General features: G+C 46.4%; 1 long non-coding RNA gene across 1 annotated transcript; it reads right to left on the bottom strand.

The window, feature by feature from the left end:
- Positions 1-2,396: 2,396 nt before the first annotated feature.
- Positions 2,397-16,574, bottom strand: LOC146894329 (uncharacterized). Its single transcript, XR_015002389.2, has 3 exons — positions 16,364-16,574; positions 5,781-6,243; positions 2,397-4,619 (listed from the first exon to the last, which is right to left on the bottom strand). It is a non-coding gene; the product is annotated as an uncharacterized LOC146894329 (long non-coding RNA).
- Positions 16,575-18,706: the final 2,132 nt, after the last annotated feature.

Genomic DNA, 18,706 nt, shown 5'->3' with positions numbered 1-18,706 from the left:
ATTTCTCATAGTCCTTGTGTACAGGAAAGTTCAAGGTCAAGACACCAGCCGATTTGGTATCTGGTATGGGCCTACCCTCTGCTTCCTAGCAGGGACATTTTATCCGTGTCTTGACATGACGAAAGACACATAGTGGTTCCCTGGGGCCTCTTCTAGATGAGCATCAATCACTGCATGAGGGAACCACCTCATGACGTCATCACCTCCCTCCCAACAGCATAGCCTTAGGGGGATTAGGATTCCAGTGTATGAGTCTGGGGAGGGGGAGCCAAGGCATTCAGATTGCAATAGTACTCAACAATTGTTCATCAAATAAATTAGGGAACGGAGATAGAGATATCCTGCTTTCTGAACATCCACTATTAGATAGCAAGCACTCTATTGGTGCTGTCATTAACCCTCAACTGTACACCGTTATCATTAGTGTCATTTTACAGATATAAATATGTTGAAGTAACCGGTTCACTATTCAAAGACCGCAACTAACACAAGCAGCACTGACTGGGACTTGAGCTACTGCCTGCTGTTCTGTCCTTTCTCTACTGAACCAGATGCCTCTGGTACCAGCTCATCCTCAATGGCCCGGGAAAAGATTTGTAATTATCATCTCTGCCTTGACAGCTATAGGCATCCAAGATCAGGGAGGTAGAGACATTTGCTGGAGATGGAAGCACCAGCATTTCTTCAGTTCATTCAAGAGACTTTTGCTGAGCAGCATCCAGATGCCATGACTAATAGGGTGTGGTCCCCTCAAGCTCTCCGGGTCCCCACGCTTCCCAGTTACTCGGACATTCTAACTGATGGCAGCCAGGCATGGTCAAGCTCAAGGAAGAGGATAGTGAGGATGGGGTCATGGGGGAGGATGAAGTGAAAAAGGCTACTATGTCAGATGAGCTTTGAAATTTTCCCTTTCATCCTCAAACCTCAGTCCTACCCTTCATCCACAGCTATCCAATAGGTTTGACACGCATCCTTTGTGTGTGTGGTTTTGAAAAATTAGAATTTTTAATTGATATAAACGGTGCCACGTGGTATATCTCCTTTTTATTTTTCTTCCCTTTGAGTCTGAGCACTGTTACAAAGATCCAGACCTATTGCCACAGTTCTGTACAATCTCCTGCCTCCAACTGTTGCAAGCATGGTAGGCCGCCACATCTTCCCCTTTTGTACTCCGGGATGGCACTCTGGTGTTCCCGGCCTTGAATCAACACCAGCGTGAGCCTCTGCTGCTCAAACCAGGCCATATCCCTTCCCAGGCTCATGCGAGGTGGAAACCGTCTCACAGGTACAATCCTAATCCCATGGTCTCTTCTTCCTCTGCTCACTAGGATGCTCCCTGAAGCCATGTGCAAGACTTATGCCACCACGTTCCAGCCCGGACTTGGTGTCATCGGCACCCAGTCCAGCGGCTGTAAATTTATTTTCTTAACTTAATGTTTTTCTTTTTATTTGGAAGCCAGGGAACTCTTCATAAGCTTTGGAGACTCCTGGATTCTCTCGTTTACTAATCAGATTTAAAGCAGAAGAGAAAAGACCTCTTAACTGATCTGAAACATCGAAGACCCAGGCAAGAACAAATGCTTGCCCTGCTTTACTTAGCAGGCCGAACGCTTCAAGAAGCACAACCAACATGTCCCGTGATAGATACTTCAGGGTTGGCAAGGCAGGGGTGTCCCAAATGTAGCAAGGGACTAATTAAGAAACAGGTTCTGCTGCAGGTTTTATTGCCCTCACAGCTCTCTCAGCAAAGGGAACTGGCATCTCTAAAAGCAAGGTGACTTGCCCTAGGCCCTCCCTAGGCATACATGACAGAGCTGGAACCAGTTCCCAGGGCTGCTAGCTCAGGGATCTTCCATGCCACACTGCTATCTTTGTCTGCACCAGAGCAGTTAGGGGAGGCTTTGCAGCTAGCAGCAAACCACAGAGGATGGTGGAAGACAGAGCCATTCACAAGAGCAGAGGAGGAAGAGAGCCAGCCGATACCACAGCAAGGGAATTCCAGGGATCCCGAGCTCATGATTGATCCGGGTGTCAGTGAACTTCTCGAAAGGGGGACTATTGGGGCACTTTTGGAAAAGGGGCAGAAAGAAAGCCAGGCTAATATAGATCAGTTCCTGGCCAAGGTTCTCCTGCCCCTTGTATAAAGACCCAGCAGCCCCTCTTCCCCGCAGCTCTCTGTGTCCCCAGATTTATTTTGCTTTCTTTCGCTAAATCAAACTTTATCAGACAGTTTTACTGTCAGCCGTTAAACCAAAATGTGTTTGCGCAACAGTAAACACCTTGTTACTTCAGGGAAGGATTACATAAACAACATCGGATGGGGCCGACGGGCTGCACGGGAAGGCTGCTGCCTGTGTGGGGATGGTGGAGGGCATTTCAGGGGCGCTTGATAGCCAGGGGGCAAGGGGACAGGGTTTGCTCCTGCCTGAGTTTCTGCTGTAAAATGGAAAGATGGGTAGACGGTCCTCCAGTCAGGACAGGAGGTCCTCTAGAGATCACAGATGGGGGCAGGACCCAGTCAGTGCTCTGGAGGAGATTCAGCAGGGAGAATGGCACACGGAGCAGGAATAGGATCAAGCGTGATGGCAGTGGTACCGCAGATGCCGGCTCATTTTGACTCTCACACCCACACTTCAGAACAGGAATTATAATCCCATACAGCACACTTTCTGCTCACATCGATTATTTCCTTCCGTCTACACGACTCTTACTACTCCCACTTACCTTATTTAGCATTTTCTCGACGGCAGGTACTTAGGCTGTAGTATTTCATTAGCCCTCAGATCCAGTTTATGAGTCAGGTACTTTTATTATTTCCTTTTATAAGTGGGGATAAAAAGTTTCAGAGAATAAGTCACTTGTCTCTGGTCACACAGCCACGCTAAGCCAGAATTGCTGCCCGGCTGTCTCTAATGCGAAATCCTGTGTTCGTTCTGGATGAGTCTAGACTAAAAGAGGGTCTGAAGAAGGGATAAGGACATGAAAGGGGGAGCAACGAGAGCGGTGCCTCCCCCAGAGAAGGATTTAACTGGGACACAAAGCAAGTGAATGTCCTTATTGAAGAGAAAGCATAGACATCAACTTCATTGGTGAGCAAAGGACCTGGGAAGTTCCTGGACTAGAACGGCTCCACAGTGTCCTCGGACACTAGGATCTCCTCCCCAGAGCACAGGAAGCCACTGGCTGTTCAGGCTGAATCTATACATGTTTAAAATTCTAGTCTATGGCTATAGCTCCCTCTCAAAGCCCAGATTCCAAGATTCCCTCAGCCCAGTCACTGGCCTTCTGGGCTCCCCCAGGCATCTCATCGCCACCTCAAGTACTCCACAAACCTTGCCATTAAACTGAACCATCAGATCCAGCACCTCATCCAGCACCACCGAGATGGCTGGGATTGCCAGACCCCAGGCCACCACAGCCACTCCTCTTGCCTCCTGAACACCACCCCTGACTTCACCAACAATCTAACCCCTTAAAGAAATCAGACAGGTGTGGCTGCTGGAGTCTGAACTAGGATCCATGGCCACAAATCTCAGCCTTCCATTTAGCATAATCTAGGGTGAGATTCAACAGGCAGACATGAGATCTCATAAGGGCTCTGTGGTGATGTGAGGGAGAATGTCCCCCACAGGTTCAGATGTACAGAGCTGGCAGCACTGTTTGCGTAGGTTTAGGAGGGGTGGCTTTTGGGAGGAAGTATGTCACTGGGGTGGGCTTTGAGGTCTCAAAACCACTGGCCATTCCCAGTTTTCACTCTCTGCCTCCTACTTGTAGTTCAAGATGTGAGTTCTCAGCTTCTGTTCCGGCCACAACGCCCAAGACTTGCTGTCATGATGGACTCTTGTTTTGAGGGGTTTTCTTTCGATTTTGGTTTTGGTTTTGGTTTTGGTTTTGGTTTTGGTTTGGTTTGGCTTGGTTTTCTGAGACAGAGTTTCTTGTGTAACAGCTCTGGCTGTCCTGGAACTCACTCTGTAGACCAGGCTGGCCTCAAACTCACAGAGATCCACCTGCCTCTGCCTCCCAAGTGTTAGGATTAAAGGTGTGCATCACCACAGCCGGTCTCATGATAGACTCTTAAACCCTCTGGAATTATCAGCCCCACGTAAGTCCATCCTTCTGTGAGCTGCTATGGCCATGGTGTTTTATCACCACAGTGTGGAAAGTAACTAAGAAGTTGGCGCAGGGCATGGACTAGTGCTAGGCCAGACCTGACAATGCTGATTTTTGGAAGAATGTGGAAGACTTTGCAACTTTGGACTAGAAAATCTGCTAAATGCTGTCAGCAGGACGTACTGAGCCCTCGGAGATGGAAGCAGGAAGACAGCGGTGCTGAGAGCTTTACAGACTGTGGAGGCTCCAAAGGCTCCAGAGGGAAACAATGGTAGCAACTGAGCCAGAGAGCTTGCTTGAGTGATATTTTGGCAAATAATGTGACTGCTTTCTGCCCTTGTTCTAAAAACTTGCCTGAGGCAAAATTTAAAAGTAACAGACTTCCCAGGAGGTGGTGGTGCACGTCTTTCATCCCAGCACTCAGGAGGCAAAGTCAGGGAGAGCTCTGAGTTCAAGGCCAGTCTGGTCTGCAGAAAGTTCCAGGACAGCCAGATCTTCAGAGAAAAACCCTGTCTCGAACAAAACAAAACAGAAAAGTATCAGGTTAATTTCTTTGGAGGAAAAGATTTCAAAACAGCTTAATAGTAACTCTGTGGCATGGTTGTTAGTAATCGCTTTACATAGGTCTATAACGAAACGGACAGACAGAGCTAAAAGAACGGCGAAGGAAAAGGACACGGGCGAGCTTGATGTTACAGCCCAGGCACATGTTGCAAGAGAGGTTGTACTTGCTAAGGACAAGCACCAGTCATTGGTGCCATTAACCTGAACTGCAGTGGAATAAAGTGAAGTGTGCCCTAGGGAAAAGACTAAGCTTTAAAAGTGGGGAAGGAGAAAGCAACAACAGACCAAAGCTGCTGGAGTGAGGCTCAAGCGGCCACGGTCCATCCCAGCCTGGCATCTGAAGTTGGAAGTGTCATCCAGGGGCAGAGATGCGTAAGTGAAGAGGTCACTGCTGAGGCCAGGTAGCATGCCTCGGGTACGTCCTGCATGGAGTCCCTGAGAGGCCCTTATGTAAAGCTATGGAAGAGAAGCGTGGCTGCATTGGAGCTCCCAAGATGGGGGAGCTGTCACAGCAGTGAGATTTCTGCACACAGCAGGCAGGATCAGCCCCAGAGAGGTCTGTGTTTCAGGCAATAAAGCTGAAAGCGTAGAGCCATCTAAGCCTTTAGACATTGTACAATGGAACTGTAGAATTTGGGGTTTGTCCTACCAGGTTTCAATCTTGTTTCGATCCAATATTTCCTCACTATGACCCCATTCCTCCCCTTTGGAATGATAGTGTGTATTGTGTCCATTGTGGGTTGGTACGACGTAATTTGCTTTTGATTTTACATAGGTTTTCAATTAAGAGATTGCCTGGAGTCTGAGAAAAGACTTTGGACTTTTTAAAATTCGGACTAGATGTATTTTGCATTATGATATGGTCACACTTCTAAGGGGACCAGGGAGAGGAGTGTGGTAATTTGAGTAAGAATCCCTCCCTCCACCCCCAGGCTCAGACATTTGAATACTTGGTCACTAGCTGGTGGCAATGTTTCTGAAGGATTGGATATGGTCTTGCTGGAGGAGTTGTGTCTCTGAGGGTAGGCTTTAAGGTTTAGAAGCCGCATGCCAATCCCAGGTCTCCCTCTCTACTTCCCGTTTGCAGCCCCAAGGTATGAGCTCACCGTGTCTGTTATTGCCAGTTGGTGCCGTGATGGAGTCTTAACTTCTCTAGAACCGATAGCCAAGTAAACCCTTCCTTCTGTAAGTGACATTGGTCATGATGATCACAGCGGCAGGGAAGTCATGGAGACAGGCCCGAAGTTGCGTGAGTGGTCAGTTATTACAACATTAAAACCTTCATTTTTGCTTTACAAGAAGCCTGACTTTTCCTTTGTGCTTAGTCATGAAATTTATATCCTCAGTCCTGCGGAACAAGATGGCTGCATCTGTGACCTGGAGCTGATTCTTGGGACCCCAGAGCCAGGGACAGATCTAGGAGAGTTGATGTGGACAGAAAATCTCACTGCCCCCCTCTTTTCTCACGGATCATACACTGTGCTGAACAGACGGTCCAAGAGGCAAGTCATGGCTGGTTCAGGCAAGGCTGCAGCTAGACAGCTCTCTGGGTCATGCACATGGGGCGATCTGGGAGCAGAAGACAAAGGGAAGAGACTTCAGTTTAGAGATGCATGAGAGAGGTAAGGAAGGTTGTCTCCCAGGAGCTACAGCCAGGAGAACCTCAAAATCACAACAACGATGGATCTAGAAAAGACTCTGCCTCAACTACCCTGTCCCTAACTCCCAGGAACCACAACAGCAAAACAGCCTGCATTACCCAAGGCAGTATATCTAAGAGATGGAGCACTTGGTCAGGATCAATAATCAGAATTCAAGGCTTGCCCTGTCACTCAATAGGGGTGTGTGTGTGTGTGTGTGTGTGTGTGTGTGTGTGTGTGATCTTGCTTTAATTTTTTTCCTTTTTTTTTTTTTTGGTTTGGTGTTCTAATTCTCAAGATTAAAATATCACTCATGGTGGGTGCAGAATGAAAATGAGAGATACTGGAAGTACAGCTCCTTCAGTGCCTGCCACGTGTGCATGCAGGCAGGGTACCAGACACAGGTCTCTGGGGAGCCTCACCTAAGTCTCAGGCTTTATTTTGTGAGGTAGAGATGGAGGCTCAGAGAAAGGACCCTGCCCAAGGTTTCAGGAAAGGAGAGAAGCAGGGCTGTGGTGATCAAAACCTCTGGGTGCCACTACCCAGGCCTGGCAGGCAGGATGGTGTTGTCCTGGGGTGGAGGGTTATTCACTCTGCTGGAGGAATTCGTCAGTAAATGACATCGCAGAGGTTCTTTCATGGACTATCATTTAAAGTCCTTTTCGGGGGGGTTTCATTTTCTAAAAGAAAAAGTATAATTAGAGACCACCGTGTCTCCCTGGAGCCTACCCCCCATTCCCACCATCCACCACCCAGGGCGAGACAGAATAGAATGGAGTTTGCCATCATGTCTGGAGTGAAGGATGCTGGGATGCCTGCCAGCAACCCAGTCTCTCCCTCAAACCCTTGAACCTACTTTTTTCTAATGCTTTTGGCGGTGTAATTAACATACTGAAAGTGCCCAATTTGTTGTATATGATTTTTTTACAATCAAGCGTACCCTGTAGTGTGTTCTGTTCAAAGAAGACAATGGTTCCAGAAATTCAGAAGTCTCTCCACTGCATCACCTCACAAAGGGCTAACTTCCAACACTGATGATCGCTCTTACCTGTTTTAAAACTGTATGTAAACAGAATCAAGTTACATGCGCTTGTGTCTAACTTTTTGTTTGTTTGTTCCTAATTACATTACAGATAGAATCACTCAGACCTACCCAGGTAAACAGCAGCGGTCACTTGTTTCTGAAAAGCACTCCTTTGTGTGAATCCACCACGGGTTACTAATCTGGGTTTGTATGTAGCTTCCAATAACTGCTGGGGTTTTAAGCCTTTGTGATTTTGAATAGCTAAAGAACAAGATCTCCAAAGGTCTCTTTGAACTTCAGATTATGATTCACTGTAAATGGATATTTTCAACAAAGGCAAAGACTTCTTTTCTCTTAAGATAAAGCACTACGTTCAATCGATATGATATCATTGCCTCAGGTACAAGTCCTAGAGAGATAGGACCTTAAAAAGTCACTTTGGAGGGACAGGAGGGATGGCTCAGGGGTTAGGAGTCCTGACTACCCTTGCCGAGGACCAAGGTTGGATTCCCAGCACCTACATGGTGACTCACAGCCATCTCTCAAGTCCAGTTACAGAGGCTCTGGTACCCTCTTCTAACCTGTGCGGGCACCAGGAATGCACGAGGTACACATGCATACACTTATGCACACACACAGACACACATGTATATAAAATAAATTATACTTTTGTAAAAGTCACTTTGGAGATAGAGATATAGATCTGTTGAGAGAATGCTTGACTGGCAAGCTGGAAGCCTTAGGGTCAACTCCCAGCACTATATACAGGCTATGGTGGCACATATCTAGAATTCCAGCACAAGGGAAGATGAGGCAGGAAAATCAGATATTAAACTTCATCCTCTGCTACACAGGGAACTCGAGGCCGGCCTAACCCAAAAAGGGGGGGGGGGGGAGAAAGAAAGAAAACAAAAAAAAAAATACATAGAAGTTGTGGATGTATGTGTAATTACAAAAGAATAAATAGATAATGTGGTAATTGTGCCTGTCAGAGGAAGAAGTCACTTTGAACAAATACATGGGGAACTCTACAACATCTTCCCTACTCTGTTTGAGTTACTGCCACCAAATGCCACAAACTTGGTAATTTATAAACATAAATTGAAGCTTCAGAGTTCTGGAGACTGAGATGTTCACGATCCAGACATTAGCAGGGGCCAGGCAGGGTGGCACCTACCCCTAATTTCAGCACTCAGGAAGGCAGAGGCAGGTGGATCTGTGAGTTTGCGGACAGCCCGGTCTACTTAGCGAGTTTCAGGACAGCCTGTCTCTAATAATAATAATTTAATTTTTTGAAGCACTGTTGCGTTTGGTATATGATATGACTCTAGTTCCTAGGAAAGGCTGTCTGCCTACATACTTCCACGATAAAGGGGCACAGCAGCTCACTGAGGTCCATTTTTATTGGGGCACTTACCCCTTCCTGGGGTTCTACCTCTATGAATGTATCCGTTTCCAAAGCTACTTTTTCACAGGAGAGAAATGGGAAAATGGAAATTCAGATCCAACAGTCCCCACTAAATCTCCCTTAGGACCAGTCACAATTTCAAGCAGCAGTCTGCCCTGTCCTGCTGGCAAATTATTATGAGAACACAGGACCCAAGAGCACAGCACAGCACAGCACAGGCTTCGCAAGACCTTCCTCGTCCTGAAGAGGTGGGAAAACAATTTCTTCTAACAAATGCTTGTCATTTCCTTCCCTCCCTCAAAACTGGAGACACAAATGTAAGTGACTAAGGTGGCTGAAAACATTTTCCTTTCTTTTGCAGCCACAAGAGGAGGAGAGGGTGAACGACATGCAAAACCATGGTAAATTAGTAATTTCCCTTACCCCGAATTTCTCAGTTACCATAATGAAAGCACTTATGTTACAGAAAATGCCTGAGGCCTCATTTGACCCCAAAGTATTACTGGAGCTGTAATAGTTGCCCCATTCTTCCTCTTTCTTCTTCTCCTTTTTTTTTTTTTTTTTTTTTTTTTTTTTTTTTTTTTTTTTTTTTTTTGAGCTAACTCTTCGCTGCTGGGGCTGACACCTTTCAGTCGCATTAAAGACACATTGAGAACACTAAACCCACTGCTCACAGGTTTCGCTGGGACCACGTGTGAGAAGAGCTCTCCTTGTGGAATTCTTGTGAGGAGGAAGATGATGGGTATCACAGCTGCATTCTCTCTGCCTGGGCCACTGCTCTAAGCTGTTTCCTCATCACTAAAATGAGGACAATAATGACCATCTCCTTGGACTGTATATTAATTAAATGAGTTAAGACATAAAAAGCTCTCTAGCTAGGGAACTGGTTTGTAGCAGACATCCACTTAGAAGCAGAGGGAAGAGGGAGATTCCATTTATATTCAGAACATAGTCAAAGCTGATCAAATATCACCTTGGGTCATTGTTATCATCTGCTATGTTGTGGAGATCTCAGTCTCAGAAAGTTCTAGAAATTCTTCCGGAGGAAAGGATTTTAAAGAATGGATTGAGGGATTGGAGAGATGGCTCAGTAGTTAAGGGCACTGGCTGCTCTTGCAGAAGATCCAGCTTTGGTTTCCAGCACCCACATGGTGGCTCACCACCATCCAGAACTTCAGTTCCAGGGAATCCAATGCCCCCTTCTGGTCAATGAGCACCAAGCCTGCATGTGCTGCACAGACATACATACATATATAATACATTTTAAAGTAAAATAAAATTGGATGAGTGTAGAAAATGACTATACCAATGAATTTGTCACCTAATTTTCTGACCATCTAAACATCACTCAACAAGCATTTATGAAGCATCCCAAAATGTCCTTTACTTCAGGCTAGCTGTGCTGAAAGCCAATATACAAGAAAACAACAATAAAGATGATTGATCACAGTATGACAAGTTACGACAGGTCCCATGAAGACAAATGATCCAGGTGTGATGAAAAGGGACTGTAATGTAAAGAACTTTCAGATAAAATAGCTGGCAGAGTCTGAGCACATAGCATTTTACAATAAACAATATTCCACCAGGCTAAGAATGAAGGGACAGTATCCCCAAAGAAATAGACTAGGGGTTGCGCATGGTGACACGTGTCTTTAATTCTAGCACTCAGTGGGCAGAGGCAGGCCGATCTCTGTGAGTTCCAGCCGGGTCTACAAAGTGAGTTCCAGGACATAGAGAAACCCTATTTTGAAAAGTCACAAAAAAAAAGGCAGGCAGGGAGGGAGGGAGGGAGAGAGAAGGGTAGGGAAGGGGGGGAAGAGAATGAGAGAGGGGGGAAGGGAAGAGGAGGGGAGGGGGAAGGGAGGGAAAGAGAAATGAGATAAGATGAGAGGAGGGGAGGGGAGGGGAGGGAGAGGAGAGGAGAGGAGAGGAGAGGAGAGGAGAGGAGAGGAGAGGAGAGAGAGAGAAGAGAAGAGAAGAGAAGAGAAGAGAAGAGAAGAGAAGAGAAGAGAAGAGAAGAGAAGAGAAGAGAAGAGAAGAGAAGAGAAATACACTAAGATTCAAAAAGGAACTAAGAAACAAAGGGAACTCACTTGGTGGCTAGAGCATGCCAATATAAGAGAGTAGATAGAGGAGAGGCAAAGAGGGAGGAGAGGAAGGAGAGGTAAAGAAGGAGGCGGGAAGGAGGAAAAGTAGAACAGAGGTAGAGGGAAGGAGAAGAAAGAGCAGGAGAAGAGGGCAAGTCCCTGGTCACGACTTAGGCTACACAAACTCTGTAAGCCTTGGTACAGAGCTTGGACAGTCCTTGATCTGTGACTCTGCATAGATTTCTGCCTTATCAAAGGTCTCACACATAAAATTCCCAAGGGCAGTTTAAAAATCTTCCAATTTGGTCATCAAACAAAACATCCTCGGCCAATTGTTGCTCCCATGTGAACTTCCGGCATAACTTTAAAACACTCTTCTTACAAATGGGCCTGGACTGCCGCTGAATGCTCTCTAATCACTAATAGTGACATCCAAGCTGAGACCATGGGGGCGGGGGAGGGGGGTGCAGACGGACGACAACCAGGTGAAGAGCGCATGAGCACTTGCATATTTCTTCCTATGACTTCGCACCTAGTTCCAGTTTTAAACATCTAGAACTAACAGTGTTAAAACAGCCACCCTTGCCAACTAGGACAATCTGCTGCCCCTCTTCTCTCAGTGAAACCTGGGCAATCCAATGCCACATTAAAGCCTAGGAAACGGAGAGGGCAGGGAGATGGCCCTGTGACCAAGAGCACTTGCTGCTCTTCCAGAGGATCTGAGTTCCATTTCCAGCATCCACGTGAGGCAGCTCACAACTGTCTCTAACTCCGCCTCCTCTGTGCAGATAGATACACCTACACATAGTTTAAAATAATGAAAATAAATAAAGCCTAGGAAACTGGAAAACCAATCTTTCCCATATGGTTGTTATTGCATAGGGTAGTATAGAAATATACCTTCCACAACAGCTTCCAAATTACAGGCATTTGCTGGCAGTCAAGACATAGAATTTGCAAAGCATGTACTTTTCTCCCATGTGAAACCTTTTTGGAGGGGGTGGGGCAGGACGTTTCTGGAAATTTTTCTCTACAAAAGGACTACATTGAAAGACCTAACCTTGCCCTATACTTTTGCACATTTTAGGTTCTACTTACATCTGGGAGTCAAATTTTCCCCCCACAAAATGTTTAAAACACAAGTATAGGGTTGTGTTCACAAATATATATTTAAGCAGCCTGAATTTGCAACCAACAGAAAAGAAAATTGTAACATTAAAACCTTACTGAAAAAGAATTTTTTTAATAAAACAGTGTCCACATTTTGGTTAAACCCCTTAGATGATGTTTTTGCGTCATTCTATTCCCAGAAAGAGTTTCCTGTAGTCCGTAGGTTAAGAGCTGAGAGCAGCACCTACATAGAGTCTATTCCAGTGGTTCTCAACCTTTCTAATGCTGTGACCCTTTAATACAGTTCCTCATGTTGTGATGAACCCAACCATAATTTTCATTGCTACTTCATAACTGTAATTTTGCTACTGTTGTGAATCGTAATATAAATATCTGATATGTGACCCTTATGAAAGGGTCATTCAACCCCCAAAGGTTGGGAATCACTGGTCTACCCTTTCAAAACAGATTGGATAGTCTTTGTTTGAGACAAGGTCCTAAACTCTCTATATGACTGAAAATGACCTCATCATCTGATACCTTAGCTTTCGTATTCTGAGAGCTAAAATTATAGACCTGGGCACCACCCAGTTTACACAGGGTTTCGTGTATGCTAGTCGAGAGCTCTACCAACTGAACTACATCCCCAGCTCTTGGACATGCCTCTAACACTCTTGGCAAGAGATATGGACTGCAAACTTTCACAGAAGCAGCTATGGAAGCAGGAGTTCCAACAAATTAAAGTAACCTGGGATGGATCCCTCTGTCTCTTATTTAAGTCCCCCAAGAAAAGAACCACCTAGTGCGCAAATACAAGAACATTCTAGAGTGGGAGCCTGGAAGCCAGTCCGTTTGATACTCAACTTTCTCAATTATCTGTGTGTTCATAAGCAAATTAACTCACTACTCTCTGCCCCATTCTGTCATCTGTGCAGCCCAAGCCAAAAAGTAATCTGTGCCATTGATTGTTGTGTTGATTAAATGAGATAATGCATGTAAAGGACTTAGCAAAATGCTCTCGGTTACTGCTCGGTGCTTAAAAAACATTCTCTATTATTGAATTCTTCTTGGTAAGCAAAATCTAAACAAATGACCCTTGAGAAGGAAGATTCTCCCTCACCCCAGAGCAATGAACCCTTCCTGGCCATCAGGCTAGTCCTGCATCTCACAGCCTACATTCCCCTCCCCAAGGCCAGGCTGGAGAAGCTCACTGTACCCATCTTGCCACTTGGAACCATTTTCCCCATGTGAATCACCGCTTCTCAACCCATTTTTTTCTTTCTGTTTAAAGTGCTGTGTCTTCCCATAGTGCTTGCGGGCATCATATCGCCCCTGCATCCCCACCCAGTATGGTGTTGATTCAATTAGAATTGCTCTCCAAGCTCAGCTAAGGCACCCAAGGTCAGAGGCAAGTGCACAAATTGAATTACCTTCGCTGTGAGTCACAGCCTATCATTTCATATTTGTGTCAGCAGGCTCTTTCTGTAAGAGCTGCACACGCAATCTGGTCGCATAGATCATGCCCTTTTATTTTGTGTTCCTTTAGAGAACATGCAATTTAATTTTTAACTCCTATAACTTTGTTTCTCACAATTGGAACTACATGTTTGCATTTTTTTTCTCTGTTGTCTCCTTTGATGCCAGTCTCCTGGCTTAGTTGCAAATCAGCTATTTCCATTCTGACCAGGATGGCTTTGGAAATCTCCTGGCCTGGGTATATGACTGACGACTTCACTTTTTCTCTTTCAATTTCCAGATGTACCCTGTGCTCAATAGGTCTAAACTCGCAATCTTCTGCCCCAAACCCCCTCTGCGCTAACCTCATCTGAATGATGATGTCTCCACCCCCGGTGCATCTAGACAAGCCTGGGACCAAGGGGTTTTTCTCAATACCTTCTCTCCTTCCTTGACATATGCACTGTATTGTTAAGATCTGAGCTCCTGAGCATCCCCTGAATTCATTCATTTCTTCCTGTCTTTACCGTCTCAATATTAGTCCAGACCACCTTGGTTTCTGAACCAAACCAGAACAATAGCCTCCTGGGTGGGTCTCCCTCCACCTTCATAGATTTCTCTAGTCTCTTAGTGGTCATTATTGAGGAAAGACATGTTCTGTTCTCCAGATTTTCTAGTTATGGCTTCTAACCTTGTCACACACTGAATCAACAAACATCTTTGTCGAATTCAGAATCCTTGTGTAGAGGTTTTAATTCACTGGGTTGAAGAGGAATTCCAAAGACTACTTATTAAGTATCCCCAAATGACCCTGATGCTGCTAGTCTGTGAATTAGCATCTGAAAGTCATTGGTTGTCTCTCAGAAGCCCCATCTCTGGCTTGTTTCCAACATGGATAAAGCACTTACTGAACCTCCACTCCGTGCCAGGCCATTCAGGTCATTCAGGCACAAGGGCTATAGTGATGGATAAAGCACACAGAAGCCCTGGTCTTTGTGGAGCTGCTGACAGTCTCACGATCAGAAACAAAGGGAACAAAACTTAGGATGAAATCTTCATGGCAGTAAATGCTACAGAGAAAAGCGAGTTGAAAAATGGAAGACAGAGCTATGGAGGGAGCGACGGCTTGAACAGGGAGAGGCAAGAAGACCTAGAAGCAGAAAATAGCAGTCAGACAGGGGTGGCACACACCATTAGTCCCAGCACTTGGAAGGCAGAGGCAGGAGGATCTCAGTGATTTCGAGGCCAGCCTGGTCTACAGGGAGAGTTCCAGGACAGCCAGGAGTGTTACACAGAAAAATACTGTCTCAAAAAACAAAAATAAACAAATAAAGAAGAAAGATAAAAAAGAGAAAGAGAGAGAAGAGAGAAAGAGAAAGAAATTAACTGAAGACACTGAAGAAAAGAGGAGAATGAGTCCCAAGAGTGACTCGGAAGACTTTCCGTGGTGAATTCTCGCAGCAGCACACAAGTTCTCTTCTGGAATTTTCCAAATGAAAACTACATATTCTACAAATCCCATGTTCACGCTCGTAGTCCTCCACTATAAACTGGAGGAGTTCTTCCCAATAAAATACGGCATTTCACCATGTTGCCATGGTTCAAGTCTTCCTTCTGTCTGGGAACCTGCTCTGAACCCCTCAACCTAAGACCCTCACTAACCCAACCCTGTTACTAACGTCCGTACCTGGATGAACTTCTACTCTAGGCATTTGAGATGAGGCACTGGACTTTCCCAGTTGATAATTTGGCTCCATCCCCAAGACCAGGCTTCAGATTGTCTGCATTGTTCTTATTCATTTATCCCCCGTGCTCAGCAAAGCACTAGGCCAAAGTAGATTATTTTTTAAGTATTTTTGATTTATTTAGTTATTTAATTTTTACATGTGTTGGTATTTGGCCTGCATATATGTCTGTGTGAGGGAGTCAGATCCACTGGAACTTGAGTTATAGTTGTGAGCTGCTATGTGGGTGCTGGGAGTTGAATCTGGGTCCTTTGGAAGAGCAGCCAATGCTCTTAACCAGAGTCATCCCTCCAGTCCCGCTAGAGATTTACAAATTCTTTTTCTTTTTTCATTTTTCTTCTTTCTTGTTTTGCTTTGTTTTACTTTGTTTTGCTTTTGAGATAGGATTCGTCTGCATAACAGCCCTAACTGTCCTGGAACTCATTGTAGACCAGGCTGGCCTCAAACTCACTGAGATATACCTACCTCTTTAATACCAAGTGCTGGTATTAAAGGTGTGCACCACCACCACCACCGGCACAGAGTAGATTCTAAACAAGTGTACATCTGAAAACCCGGAGTTGCTATTGGCCCATCCGAGGGGATGTGATCCCTTCATCCCACAATTCTCCAGCATCTGTGAGATGTTCTGCCAGCTCAGGCAAGTGATGATAACTAGGGCCTTATTAATAATAATGTCTGTAAGCAGGCTTCCCTTCTGGCTCTTCTGGATTCTTCCTCCTCTTTTTGTCTATTTATGCATGCATTTATATATTATTTACATTTTACATTAAGTGTATCGAGAGGTCCAGGCTTTCAGAGACATCAGGTCTCCTCAGCAATTCAAAGGCTCTTCAACAAAGGTCTCTCCAGGGCAAAGAAAACTGTCTTAGACTCCTCTTATGGAATTTGAAGGAGGGAGGTGGTTAAACCTGGAACTGGATTGAACAGGGATCCCAAAACTAAGAAGTTCGTTTAAAAGACTCCCGGTTGGCCCCAAATAGACTTGGGACCATTTGGTCCTCTGGTCTCACTGTTTTACAGTCTTTCAAGTCTGCCCTTGGCCAGCCACAATGTCACTTAGCTCCAGGCACCCTTCTGGGCAACAAGGAGGAGCTTCATTGAACTGGGTCTCAAGCGCCAAAAGGAACAGTATTTGATTCCTGTGTGCACAGAATGCCTTCTTACCCGCGGTACTGAGCCCTTCCTTCCAGGAGCCACCTGACTCTTCACCTTACCTTCTTCCCATCCGCCCTTCATCCCCAGAGAACACGCCTTCCGCTGGACTTTCCTACCATCTGAAGATCCGAATTTCAACACAGGGAGGGGCAACTGTGATATACAGCTTTGCGTCGGGGGTGGGAAGCCATGAAAAGGGTGAAATGGAGAGAAATAAAAGAGTCCAGTTAGAGTCCAATCTTTTGACTCTGGGAGCTCTACAGAAACTTGACACCAAGGCCAGGTTCTGCCAGGGCGGGGGGCCGGGGGGGGAGCGAGTAAACCATCTTCCCGGAGCAGGAAGTGAGGGAGAGGCAGAGAGAGGGGGAGCCGGAGAAGCGCTCTGTTTTCTTTGGCCTCCTTCAGCCCTGGAGGGAACTGGGGGAGAGGGGGGAGAGGCTGCAAAGAGGAGAGATCCGGCTTTTGTGTCCTACCCTCCCCCAGGAGACAAGACGGGAGGAGAAGGGGGGTGGGGATGAGAGGGCCACCCAGGCCAGCCCGAGATTTCCTCACCGCTGTTCCTTGTGACAAGAAGGGAGCTGGGAACACAAAGTCCTAAAATCGGAGGCCAGACAACGAGTGGGCCGAAGATTGGATCAGATGAAGGTGGGAGGAAGGCAGGCTAGGTGCGGGAGGACTGGAATTTCCCTAAAATTCAAGCACTCAGAGCGGCGAGTTCCTAATAATCCCTCAAATCTTGATCTAATGCACATTCCCAGCTCGACTCTACTCAAGGGAGGCCTTCATCTTGTGCTCACTAAATAGGTAGGAGGGTCATCCTGGGAAAAGTGCCAGGCTTAGGCAGACAAGGGCACCCACTCCAGAGGCAGGACCGTCCAGCACGCCACAGGGTCTCCTTGAGTCTGTGCAGCCAGATGTTGTTATTCATCCTCGGAACCAACTCTTCCATTGACTTCAGTCCCAAATGTCACCCCAACTTCAGACCCACCTTTTACAGTCTCAAACCCCCAAAAGGATCTCAACCCACACCCAACAGTTGAATTCAACCCCACACCTTTATCTGCATCCAAATCCTAAACCTTACTGTGTAGTGTGCTTCCCCCTCCTCCCCACCCACCTCCTGCAGTACAAACTGTAGAGTTTCAACAGAAGTCAGGGCACAGGTGAGAAGGGTCAATTTATAAAAACTGCCCCACTCCTGGGTAATCCCCAGTTCCAAATGAACACTAGAGATCTCATCACTGCACCCCTGACCCTGCCTCTTGGAGCATTTTTCTTGATCTCTGAGTCTTAACTGGGCCCAGCCAGTATTCAGATCCAAAGCAAGGAACAAGCAAAGTAATGGAGCCTTCTAACTTCTCAAGGTGCCAGAGGCTTCCAGAACAGGGACAACAACCTAAACAGTGGTTTCTCTCATGTTCATATCACAGAGGGGGCTTGTTCACCCAGCGCAAGATCCCAGTCAGGATCACACCAGTTTCTTCTTCCAGCTCCAGACCTGAAGATTTCTCTGAGAGAGCAGTGAGGAAAGCTAACAGAAGATCTACCTCCCCAATTCAGAAGGTCTCAACTGGAGGGACACGGGCTTGCCGAATTCCAGAGATCCACAGTCTGAGAAAGACTGGAAGAAAGGTATTCCCCTTCCTAGAACCCTCTGTTTCTCCTGGGCCAGGCTCTATGTCGGGGACTTCAGAGCCAGAGTGTCTGTCCAGTCATGAAAGACCACACCAAGAAATGCTCAGCACACCCCACACCTTGGCCATATAACCCTTGGTCCTCATGATACATGCTGACATTACTTATAGCCTTTCTTTCTTTCTTAAACCAATCTAGGAACTCACTCCTGAGACAGCATGGAGAGACCTTCCTTAGCTGCGTGTGTCCCTCCTCAAACCTCCTGCATTCACCCCCTCCCAAGTGCAACCTGAGCGATCTTCCTCCGCCACACACTCCAAGTCAGTGACAACAAGACAGCCTACCCAGTTCCTGGGACAGAAAGGCTTGAGTGTCACAGACCGAGTAGCACCAAGGAAGTGTGAGACCTCTGGTACAACCAGTCTCTAGCTGCCTCTGACATGAAACTTCAGAGCCAAGAACCCATGAGAGCAGAGGTGAAGGCTTAGTGACGTGGAGCACCCCCACCCCCAACCCCTGGCCTCCTCTAGAAACTGACAGCTCTGGAGATTAGGGACCCACCATCTGCAGATCCCCTCTAGACTCCTCCGATGACAATGCAAGAGAGAATAGAAATAACCGGGACCGAGAAGGGTAGAACAGATGTGGCCATCAGTGCCCCAGATGTGGCTCAGTCATGGCTGCTGCCAAGGATGCTGTGCCACTAGACAGGAATGTAGACCCAGATGTGGACAGGGGTGGAGATGGGGGCTGGGGAGGGGGACAGA

Source organism: Myodes glareolus, chromosome 6, assembly GCF_982192425.1.
Source record: "Myodes glareolus chromosome 6, mMyoGla1.1, whole genome shotgun sequence".
NCBI classification, from domain to species: domain Eukaryota; kingdom Metazoa; phylum Chordata; class Mammalia; order Rodentia; family Cricetidae; genus Myodes; species Myodes glareolus.
Note: the sequence above shows the minus strand (reverse complement) of the source record. Positions and strands in the feature narration are given on the sequence as shown.